Source organism: Blastomyces dermatitidis (assembly GCF_000003525.1).
Source record: "Blastomyces dermatitidis ER-3 genomic scaffold supercont1.4, whole genome shotgun sequence".
NCBI classification, from domain to species: domain Eukaryota; kingdom Fungi; phylum Ascomycota; class Eurotiomycetes; order Onygenales; family Ajellomycetaceae; genus Blastomyces; species Blastomyces dermatitidis.
Window position 1 is genome coordinate 1,989,305 of NW_025544777.1, and position 11,850 is coordinate 2,001,154.

At 28.8% G+C, this 11,850-nt stretch overlaps 1 pseudogene across 1 annotated transcript; it reads right to left on the reverse strand.

Moving 5' to 3' along the window:
• Window positions 1-3,849: 3,849 nt before the first annotated feature.
• On the reverse strand, window positions 3,850-3,938 carry BDCG_16855 (annotated as a pseudogene). Its single transcript has one exon. The product of its transcript is annotated as a tRNA-OTHER (tRNA).
• Between the last annotated feature and the right edge of the window lie 7,912 nt (window positions 3,939-11,850).

Below are 11,850 nucleotides of genomic sequence, written 5' to 3' on the forward strand. Positions count from 1 at the left end.
CAGACTATATTAAGAAGATCAGAATAACAGATATAGAGAAACTAGAGAAGACAGAAAAGCTTCATGAAATGCTTAGACTAAGTGTTATAAAGAGATTGACTGAAGAGTCTCTCAATCTCTTATAAGAGAAGAAAGAGAAGAAAGAGAAGAAGTTTATACAACTACTCTCTACAACACTAAGAGTTAACACTCTAAGAATCTTCATAAGAATTCTTGAAGAGAGTATCTATAATCTGAAGAGATTACAGACTTTGAGAAGCACTGTGAAAGACCTGATATAAGAGAAAATAGAGTATAAGTCTTTATAAGATCTTCTATTCAGATTGTCTGAACTGTAACTGAAGAATGAATATACTCAGTATATTTAGAAACTGCTTACAGCAGGAATCAACTCTGCAGAAATAAAGAATTGAAGAGACTTAAATAATCTCTTATAAAGAGAGAACTGAATTTATATACCTGTAAATGAGTTTCTATGTATAGAACTTATCAAAAGATATCATAACTCTTCTCTAGTAAGTCATTTTACAGATACTAGAACTCATGAGTTGCTTATAAGAAAATACTTCTAATTAAAAATACAAGAACTTGTGAAGAAGATAGTGAATTCTTATACTATTTATCAGAATTCACAGATAGTGCAGTTCAGATTATATGAAGAACTTACTTCTCTATTTATTCTGTAGAAACCTTGAAAACAGCTAGAAATGAATACTTTTATAAGTCTCTCTGAAAGCAAGAACATATATGATGCCTGCTTTGACAGTGTGCTGATAATAGTGAATTACTTTATCAAGATAACACACTTTATACTCATCTGTAAGAACTTGAAGTCAAAGAATTTAACTTATATCTTCATCTGCAATGTAATCTGATTACATGAATTATCTATAAACATTATCTTAGACAGAGAATCAATCTTCACAGAGAAGTTCTGATCTAATCTGATAACTATACTGAAGATCTTATAAGATCTAAGCATGACTTTTCATCAACAGATAGATGATCAGACAGAATATCTAATAAGTATATTAAAACAGTATCTGTAGTACTTTGTCAATTATAATCAGAATAACTGAGTGCATTGATTATCACTTACAGAGTTTATATACAATAACTTAAAGTATATCAGCACAGATAAAACCCTCTTTGAGATACTCACTGAGACTTATCTGTGAATAATCTTAATGAATCTGTGAGAGTATACTATAGAGTGTGATAATATCTGTGAATAGGCTGAGAGAATTCAGAAGATCTGAAAGAAAGTCTGTGAATTCTTGAGAAAGACTCAAGAGTATTAGAAGAGATACTATGACTTCAAGTATATTATAAAGAGTTTCAAAGAAGATGATAGAGTCTGACTGAGTCTAGAAAACATTATTATATAGAGATCTAGTAAGAAGCTGAATCTCTTATAGACAGAGTCTTATAAGATTATGAAGAAAGTTAGCTCACAGTTCTATAGATTGAAACTGTTATCTAAGTTACAGATATACAATGTTTTTCATATCTCTTTACTCTGTAAATATAAGAAATTCTTAGAAGAGAACTCTGTGACTTATCACTTTATTTATAAAACACTAGAGAGTGAAAGAGAATATCAGATCAAAGAGATTATTAACTCAGAGAAGTGAGATCATGAGCTCTGATTCAAGATTCAGTGATAAGAGTATTCTGACAAGATGAATGAGTTTACTTGAGAATTATCTGAGCAGATAAGACATCTGCAGAAGCTGAGACATGACTTTCATACTGTGAATTCTGATAAGTCAGAATGATACAGTCTTCACTAAGAATCTGATTATAATAAAGATATTAACACTATCATTTATAAATTCTAGTCTATAAGATGATGAGTTTCTACTGAGATGAACAGTTCACAGTGTACATAAAGAGAAGAAGAAATCATGTTCTTATTAAAGTTAAAAAAAAATAAAAAAATAAGAAAACAGAAACAGAGCTGTGAACACAATTTAGAGATTAATAAAGAAAAAATAAAGAAAACTTATACTCATATTCTTAATATCTGTGACACTTAATCTTCTTACAACTATTAATTTCTCTCTTCAAAGAAGCAGAGAGTATTATACTCATAATACAGACAATTGTTGCATTTGATATGAAGACTGTCAGAAATGCACAGACTTCAGAGAAGTCAGACATTAGAGTATGTATAGTTATAACAGAGTCTTGAGAGCTGACTATCTATGTGTGTGATCAGATATCTCTTACAAAGCTATGTTCACTCTCTCAGTTATGCTGAAGTATTCAGCCTGAAAATAATTGAGATACAGAGAGAGAGCTCATCTGCTCAGATCAACTCTTATTATAAATTCATGATATTTGCATTGTCTTGATTATCTGAATTTTACAGATACTCAGAGACTCATCTCTCATTAACAATGAGATTGTGAAAATGCGCTGCAGTGTGAGAATCATTGATAGAGAATCTAGACATATTTACATATATCTGGTCAGAGATTGTGCAGGCAGAAGAAAGGTGATTGTAGGCCTGTAAAGCTATAGAAGACACTGACAATATCAGAAGCTTTATAAGAACTATCAGCTAGAGTCTGTAAGAAATTACTTATAGAGAGACTTACAGTAAAGAGTGAGACTGCACTGCTTGAAGTCAGAGACTGATCTGAGAAAGGCATGAGATTGATCACTAGTCTGAAGATCAGATGCAGTGACAGAGCTGAGAAGAGTGAAGACACTGTTATAAACAGTGATGTCTCTGCTTCATCAGCTGATAAAAAGTGATCAGAGAAGTCACAGAGACACTTATAAGAAGCTCAGCAACAGTCAGATATTGTTTATAAAGATATTGAAATTGAAAAATTTTTTATTCTTGAGAAGTTCTTGAATTAATATATAGATATTGTCAGAAATACTCTCTCTCTATTATCTGAGTGAAAACACTTCACAGATGAATAAGAATACTTATAGTTTATAAAGATAAAAGCTGTTACAGAAAAAGAAAAAAGAAGATGAGATTCTATAAACAGATCTGAGATATTTATACTACTCTAGAGAGATTTACTTACACTATGAATAATCTCATAGAACAGTCAGATTACTCTAGTAAATAAAGAGTGATTGTGAATTACAGATCTGAATCTTTCTATAGAACTATAAAGAGTAATTACAGACTGTGAATATCTTGATTCTATAATTCTACAGAGTTAATAAAAGAATGAAAAATTCCTCACAATTCTACAGTGTTAAAGAATAATGATTCATAAGAATAAGTAAAAGATTAATCTGTGAATACTTCTCTTTGATGAGAATAATCTCATAGAGAGTAATTCATCTGTGAGATGAATCTGTGTAATGATTATATAAGAATCTCATAAAAATGATTGAGAGTTAATCAGAACTCTTCTGTATGAAAGATATGAGATAAATCTGTATATTAGTCAGAGAAGAATCTGTAAATTATAAAGAATCTTATGAAACAAGAAACTGAGTGACAGACTCTTTTCTCTTTGTGATAATAAGAGATTTTTCCTCACTGAGATTTTTTATAAATGTGAAGAATTTTTAGTGAGTATCACTGCAGTTATTATTATTATTATTATTATTCTTCCATTATACTCATATGCAAGCGGAGCTTATGATGAGTCCTTGCGTGATGTTAAATACAGGTCAAGTGTTGGTTATACAGGAGGAAATACAGGTGTTGAGACCACGCCAAGATAACAAGAACATAGGAAAATACAAAGGAGTGACAATTAGATACATGCGATAATAACTTCCCAGCCCAGGAACATAGAGCGATTCATTGGAGCGATTTGTACACCTCTGTATTTATTAGGAACCTGAGGTGCTTGAGTTCCGGATTTAATGTATCCCCTGCGGGTTTCGAACCCACGCGCCTTGGTTTCCCAAGCCAAGGCGCTACCAGGTGGCCGCATTAACCATTCGGCCACCGGGGCAGTATCACTGCAGTGCTGAGCTGATTCTATAAAGTCACTCAGTGAAAGGCTTCACAGATAAAGTCTTAAAGAGAGAGAAGTATGTAAGAAATCTCACTTCTTACAGATTCTTTATTTCTATTTCTATCTCTTATGTAATTAATAGAGTTAGCAGCCCTTGGCTACACACAACTATATAGACTGAAGTTCGCGAATACTATTCATAACTCAGCTTGAATGCTATTATACATTTAATCTCTACATTTTATCTTTCTATCATAAATACTTTTAGTAGTTAACAGTACATATCACGCCAAGCTGCAAACATCTGAATAATTGCCTGTGAGTACTTATTCTTACAGATCTCTATATATAGAAGAGAATTATGCTAATTATTTTATAAGTAATTACAGAACTTATAAAGATAATTCTTTACAGTCTGAATTATTTATTCTGATATATTATCAGTGTCAGAGTGATAAGTAGTTAATAAATAGTGTATAATCTTAAGAATTTAACAGATTTTTATTCAGAGAGTACTTATAAATTAGCAGTTATAATCTAATACTATAGATTTCAGTAATTCATGTATTCAATAGAACAGGCTCTGTAGAAAGACTTCAGTAACTTGTTCAGTATTTATCTTATTATAAAATTTCAATATTATATTTTTACTTAATTAATAAATAATGATCAGAACATTCTTACAATTCTTACTCTTAAAGAGATTAATACTGAAGTTAATTACTACATCTTATCAGATTCTATCAGAGTCTCAGTAACTAAATGATTAATGCAGTCACTCAGTGACATCTTAGCATGAGAAATCAAGATGTGCAGGTTTGAAACTCACAGAGAATACATTAAATTCAGAACTCAAGTACCTCAGATTTCTAATAAATACAGAGGTGTATAAATCATTTTAATAAAATCACTCTATGTTTCTGAGCTGAGAAGTTATTATTACATGTATCTAATTATCACTTCTTTGTATTTTTCTATATTCTGTTATCTTGATCTCAACACCTGTATTTTCTTCTGTATAATTAATACTTGACCTGTATTTAACATTACACAAGAACTCATCATAAGCTCCGCTTGTATATATAGACTGACCATGTGACCGTGTCTGAGATCAGAACCAGATTTTTTGATAGTTTTATTATCAATTCAACTGATTTCATTACACAGTTTTAACATTAAATAGTAGTCTCATACTGTCTCAGTGAGACTTACTGTCTACTCTTATCACATTTTTCAAATGAGATCATGATTTTCACTTCTCAATTTAAATTATTTTTATTGCTTTAAATGACTTTAAATCTCATTTGAGTGTTATCAAAAAGCATTACTTTTTAAAAAATTAAAAATAGTCTACAAAAAACCTTAAAATGTCTAAAAATAGTAACTTTATGTTAAGAATGAGACTAAATGAAATTAAATGAAATCACTTTCTTATTTTTTTCAAGTCATGATTTCATTTTAAGATCTGATATATAGTCACTTTGCATGTTTTTTTAATGACTAGTCCCAGTGGGATTCACACCAAGAAATGTATAGAACCAGATTAAATGAGATTAAACATGAAATTCATGGTTCCGGCGGCCAGTCTATGCATATAAGTATAATGAAAGAATAATAATAATAATAATAATAATAAGATTCTATCAGAGATATTAAGTAATTTCATTAGATCTTTTCTACAGTTTTTTCATAAAATAATTGAAGAATAACAGTTACAGTTTCAGATAAAATATCTGATACTATTTAATATTTCAGATCAGTAGAACTCTTAAGAGATTATTTAATATAGTTATTCACAATCTAGATAATTAGTTATACATGAATTATACATCTCTTGTATTATTCAAGTGTGTAAGAGTTCAGACTCAGAGACTTAATATTATTCACAGAATTATAGAGTGTTATTATCATTAATTAAATATTCTAATATATCAGTTTTTATATATAGTTCTGAAGAGAATTGAGAAGCTTTTTATCATACTGCTTCAGTAAGAGTCTGAAGAAGTTTATTAATTTAAGCTATTATATATTACAGTTCTTTCAGTGAAGATTCAGAACAAGTTAAGATATTAGTAATAGTTTCAAGAGAGAGTGTTCTAATTAAAGAAGTATGTATAGTATTATAAGTTATTTCATTATAATTAACTAGTATCTTCAGATTTAAGAGTCAGTACTCTCAGTTCATTCAGCAGATATCTGTTATATCAGAAGATGTATCTTACTCTCATTATAAGAGAGTATCTATTATTAAGTTCTAACTGCTGAGACAGTAGTGTATAATGAAATGAAAATAACTTAATAGCTTGAATTATCACATCTGTTATTCAGTAAGCTTATAGATAATTATAAAATACTTGAGATTCTTATAATCTGTGATTATCTTAAATTTGAAGATACTTCAGAGTTCAGAATCTCATTCTTCTAGATAGTGTACTATTATAAAATATTTCTTATTATAGATCTTATAATTATACTCAGCAGAACTCAATTTCTTAGATATAAAAATATATAAGTATAAGATATCTTTATTATTATATTACAATATAGCTTCTTCTATAATATAGTCAGAGAAGTTAGCTTTCATAACTATCTCACAGTCAGAGTTAAATATTATTAGTAGAGAGATATTAATAAATATTTTCTTTATTCATGTAAATATAGCTTCAGTGTTTACTGATTATTGAAATACTGAGTTTTTCTTAGTAAGTTCTGTAAGTAATCTCATAATATCTGAGAAGTTTTATATAAATTACTGATAGAAGTTAGTAAATCTGATGAAATTTTATACATCTTTCATAGTGTATAAAGCTTCTTATTCAAGAATAGTAGAGATCTTCTCAGAATTCATTCAGATTCTCTTATCAGCTTCTATGATAAAGTCTAGATATTTTATACTCTTGACTTTAAAATTATACTTGTCTATGTCTATTAATATTTCTGCTTCTCATAGTCATTGTAATACTCTTTATACATGTTCTTGATATTCTTTTCTGAATCTATCAGTAAAGATGAGAATGTTATTAACATAAGTAGATACAAACTCACTAAGAACATCTCAGAGTGCTTAGTTAATATACTTCTGAAATATACTAGAGATATTAGTCAATTCAAAAGATGTAACTACTTATTCAAAAAGATTATATTATAGTCAGAATGCTATAAATCACTTATCTTCTTCAGTGATACAGATCTTATGAAAAGTGATAATAATATCTAGTTTTATAAATTATTGAGCTTGTTCAATATAAGCTAGAGTTTCATTAATAAGAGATACAGAATAACAGTTCTTCTTTATTAATCTATTCAGTTCTTAATAGTTTACACAGAATCAGAGTTCTGTATCTAGTTTCTTTACAAAGAGAATAGAAGCTGAAGTGAAAGAGTTACTAATACATATAAATTCTGTATTTAATAGATTATTAAGTATCTTTCAAAGAAGAAGAAGTTTATCTCAGAATATATTATAAAGAGAGTCTTATAATAATTCAGAGTCTTTATTATTCTTCTTTTTCAGGTTGATACTATGATCTACTTCTGAGTCTTATAAGAGAGATAGATTTATAATTGTAAGAGGTCTACGCTGAATAGATTAGTATAATATATAGATCTTATATAACAAAGTGAAAAATGTTAGAAAAGAAAAAGAAAGAGAAAGTGTGAAAATCAGTGATTGAAGTGAATATTTATATATATATGCAGTGATGCAGCTTCAGGACAGAAGAATAGAAATTCTGTAGATTTTCAGCTGAGAATCAGTGACTGAGAATTGAAGCTTTCAGCAGAAATCTATGAAGTATAATGAAATAGTCTATATAATTGATCAGGCGCAGTCTATTATATTAACCCTCTTCTTCTCTGATCATGTGTAGTTCTTATCAGTCAAGAGCCGCAGTCTCAGATAACACAGAACTCAGAGTTCAGATCAGATAATTATAGTTAACTTATTTTATCAGATATTATCAGCTGCAGCTGTGAGATCTCTTATTGAAAATATTCTCAATCTCTCACTCAAGTTCATTATCTTCTTCTATGATTTCTGATGGCTGTCAGTTGAAAGTCAGTTGAGAAGAGAATGAGTCAGTGATAGTGCAGTGAAGTAAGCTTATATGAAATATATTATAAATCTCTGATAATGTATCAAGATAATAATTATAACTGTCTAGAACTTCTATCACTGTGTATTTTATATAATAATAACTCAATGTATGAGATGAGTATGTAATCTGTATATTTCTAAGATTTAATTATATAAGATCTTCTATCTTATACTACTCTGCAGAATCTTGTCAGATATTGATTTAATCTTCTTAATCTTGTTTAATACTTGTTATAAAGACTTCTGCTCAGTCATGAGTATTTCAGAGCTTTGTCACTATATTATCAGTAATCTGAATCAGACTGCAGAGGTTCAGTGTGAACTATGTAATCTCTAGAAGATTCAACACTTTCATATAATAATTATATATAAAAGAGAATGAGCTTACATCTATTGAAACAGCATCTTAGCTGTTAATAGCAATCTCTGTATATAGAAGAAGATTATGTCAATTATCTTATAAGTAATTACAGAACTTATAAAGATAATTCTTTACAGTCTGAATTGTCTATTCTGATATATTATCAGTCTCAGAGTGATAGACAGTTGATAAATAATATATAATCTTGAGAACTTGATAGATTCTTATTTAAAGAGTGCTTATGAATTGACAGCTCTGATCTGAGACTATAGATCTCAGTAATTCATACATTTAATAGAATAAGCTCTGTAGAAAGGCTTCAGTGACTTGTTTAGTATTTATCTTATTACAAGATTTCAATATTATATCTTTACTCAATCAGTTTATAATAATCAGAATGTTTCTATAACTCTTACTCTCAGAGAGATTAATAGTGAAGTTAATTATTATATCTCATCAGATTCTATCAGAAATATTAAGTGATTTCAGCAGGCCTTTTCTATGATTCTTTCATATAATAATAAAAGAATAATAATTACAGTTTTAAATAAAACATCTGATGCTATTTGATATGTTAAGTTAGTAGAACTCTTGAGAGATCATTTGATACAGTTATTCACAATCTAAATAATCAGTTATATAAAAATCATGCATCTCTTGTACTATCTGAGTGTGTAAGAGTTTGAAGTGAGAATCTCAGTGTTGTTCACAGAATTGCAGAGTGTTATTATTATTGATTGAGTATTCTGAGATGTCAGTTCTTATACATAGTTCTGAGAGAAATCAGAGTGCTTCTTGATATACTGCTTCAGTGAGTACTTGAAGAAGTTCATCAGTTTAAGCTGTTATATATCATAATTTATTCAGTGTAGATTCAGAAGATGTTCTGATTAATGAAGTGTATATAGTGTTATAAGTAATCTCATTGTGATTAACTAATATCTTCAGATTCAAGAGCTGATATTCTCAGTTCATTCAATATGTATCTGTTATATTGAATGATATATCTTACTCTCATTGTAAGAGAATATCTGTCATTAAGGTCTGACTGCTGAGGTGATAGTGTATAGTGAAATGAAAATAGCTTAATAGTTCAGATCATTATATCTGACATTCAGTAAGCTTACAGATGATTATAAAATACTTGAGATTCTTATAATCTGTGATTATCTCAAATTTGAAAACACTTCAGAGTTCAGAGTCTCATTCTTCTAGACAGTGTATAATTATAAGAAGCTTCTTATCATAGATCTTATAATTGTATTCAACAGAACTCAGTTTCTTAAATATAAAGATGTATAATTGTAAGATATCTTTATCATTATATTATAATATAGCTTCTTCTATAATATAGTCAGAGAAATCAACTTCAATGACTGTCTTATAATCAGAAACAAATGTTATCAGTAGACTGAGTAGAGAAGTATTAATAAATATCTTCTTCATTTATATAAATGCAGCTTCAGTATTCACTGATCACTGAAATACTGAGTTCTTCTTAATAAGTTCTGTAAGTGATCTCATGATATCTGAGAAGTTTGTATAAATTGCTGATAAAAGTTAGTAAATTCAATGAAGCTTTGTATATCTTTCACAGTATATAAAGCTTCTCATTCAAGAATGATGAAGACTTTCTCAGAATTTATTTAAATTCTCTTATCAGCTTCTATGATAAAACCTAGGTATTTTATACTCTTAACTTTAAAATCATACTTGTTAATATCTATTGATAGTTCTGCTACTTATAATTATTATAATACTCTCTGTACATGTTCTTGATATTTCTTTCTGAATTCATTAATAAAGATGAGAATGTTATCTAGATATATAGATACAAACTTATCAAGAAAATCTCAGAGTGTTCAGTTAATATACTTCTGAAATATACTGAGAGTATTAGCCAGTTCAAAGAGTATGACTACTCATTCAAAGAGATTATAATATGTTCAGAATGCTGTAAGTTATTTATCTTCTTCAGTGATACGAATCTCATGAAACATAGTAATAATATCTAACTTTGTAAATTATTGAGCTCATCTGATATATGCTAGAGTTTTATTAATGAGAGATAAGAGATAATGATCTTTCTTTGTCAATCTGTTCAGATCTTGATAGTTCACATAGAATCAGAGTTCTTTATCTGATTTCTTTGCAAAGAGAATAGAAGCTGCAGTAGAGAAGTTGCTGATATATATAAATTCTTTATTCAACAGATCATTGAGTGTCTTCTGAAGAAGAAGAAGTTTATCTTGAGACATGTTATAAAGAGAGTCTCATGATAATTCAAGATCTTTATTATTCTTCTTTTTCAACTTGATACTGTGATTCACTTCTGAATCTCATAAGAGAGATAGATTTGTAACATTATTATCTTATTAAAAGACATCTAGATATTCATAATATTATTAAAAGAGTTTTATATAAGAATCTGTTATTATAACACAGAATAACTTCTCTAGAGCTTTTTTAATATTAATCAGACTGATGAAGTAGATTATTGTATAATTCTGCTATCAGTGATCTTATTAATAATTCTGTCAGTGACTTCTTTTTCAGAGTATTTTATAAGTGTTAACAGAGATCTGTGTCAGATTTATAGTCTTGTGAATATCATCTTCATGAATTCTATTATTGTTAGAAAATATTAAGCTTCTGTTTTAAGTGTTTAATAAGATACCTTGTTCAGATAGGCAGATATTATTATTATTATTATTATTCTTTCATTATACTCATATGCAAGCGGAGCTTATGATGAGTTCTTGTGTGATGTTAAATACAGGTCAAGTGTTGATTATACAGGAGAAAATACAGGTGTTGAGATCACATCAAGATAACAAGAACATAGGAAATATAAAGAAGTGACAATTAGATATATACAATAATAACTTCCCAGCTCAGGAACATAGAGCAGTTTATTGAAGCAATTTATACACCTCTGTATTTATTAGAAACCTGAGGTGCTTGAGTTCCAGATTTAATGTATTCTCTGCGGGTTTCGAACTCACACGCCTTGATTTCTCACACCAAGGCACTACCGGGTGGCCGCATTAACCATTCGGCCACCGGGGCTGAGATAGGCAGATAAGTTCTAATATAAGATTATAATCAAGATTATCAACTTTATATACATAGACTTCTTTATATTGATGTCTTCTAATATCTATGTTTAGCTTCACTATGTAACAGATGCAAATGTCTTTTAAGTCATTAAATTCTGTGAGAAGTCAGGGTTTTGATAAGAGAATATACTGAAGATTATAATGTCTTATAACTGAAGATTTAATCATTGCATAATAACATAGACTGCTGTCTATTATGGCTTTTATATTATACATATTATCAATCACAGTAGATATAAGAATTGCCTTTATTATCATTTTCTCTTCAAATTGTTATTATCTGACCTCTTCAAGCTTCTGTTTATAAATTTGAATAGAAGCTAATCTTTTCTC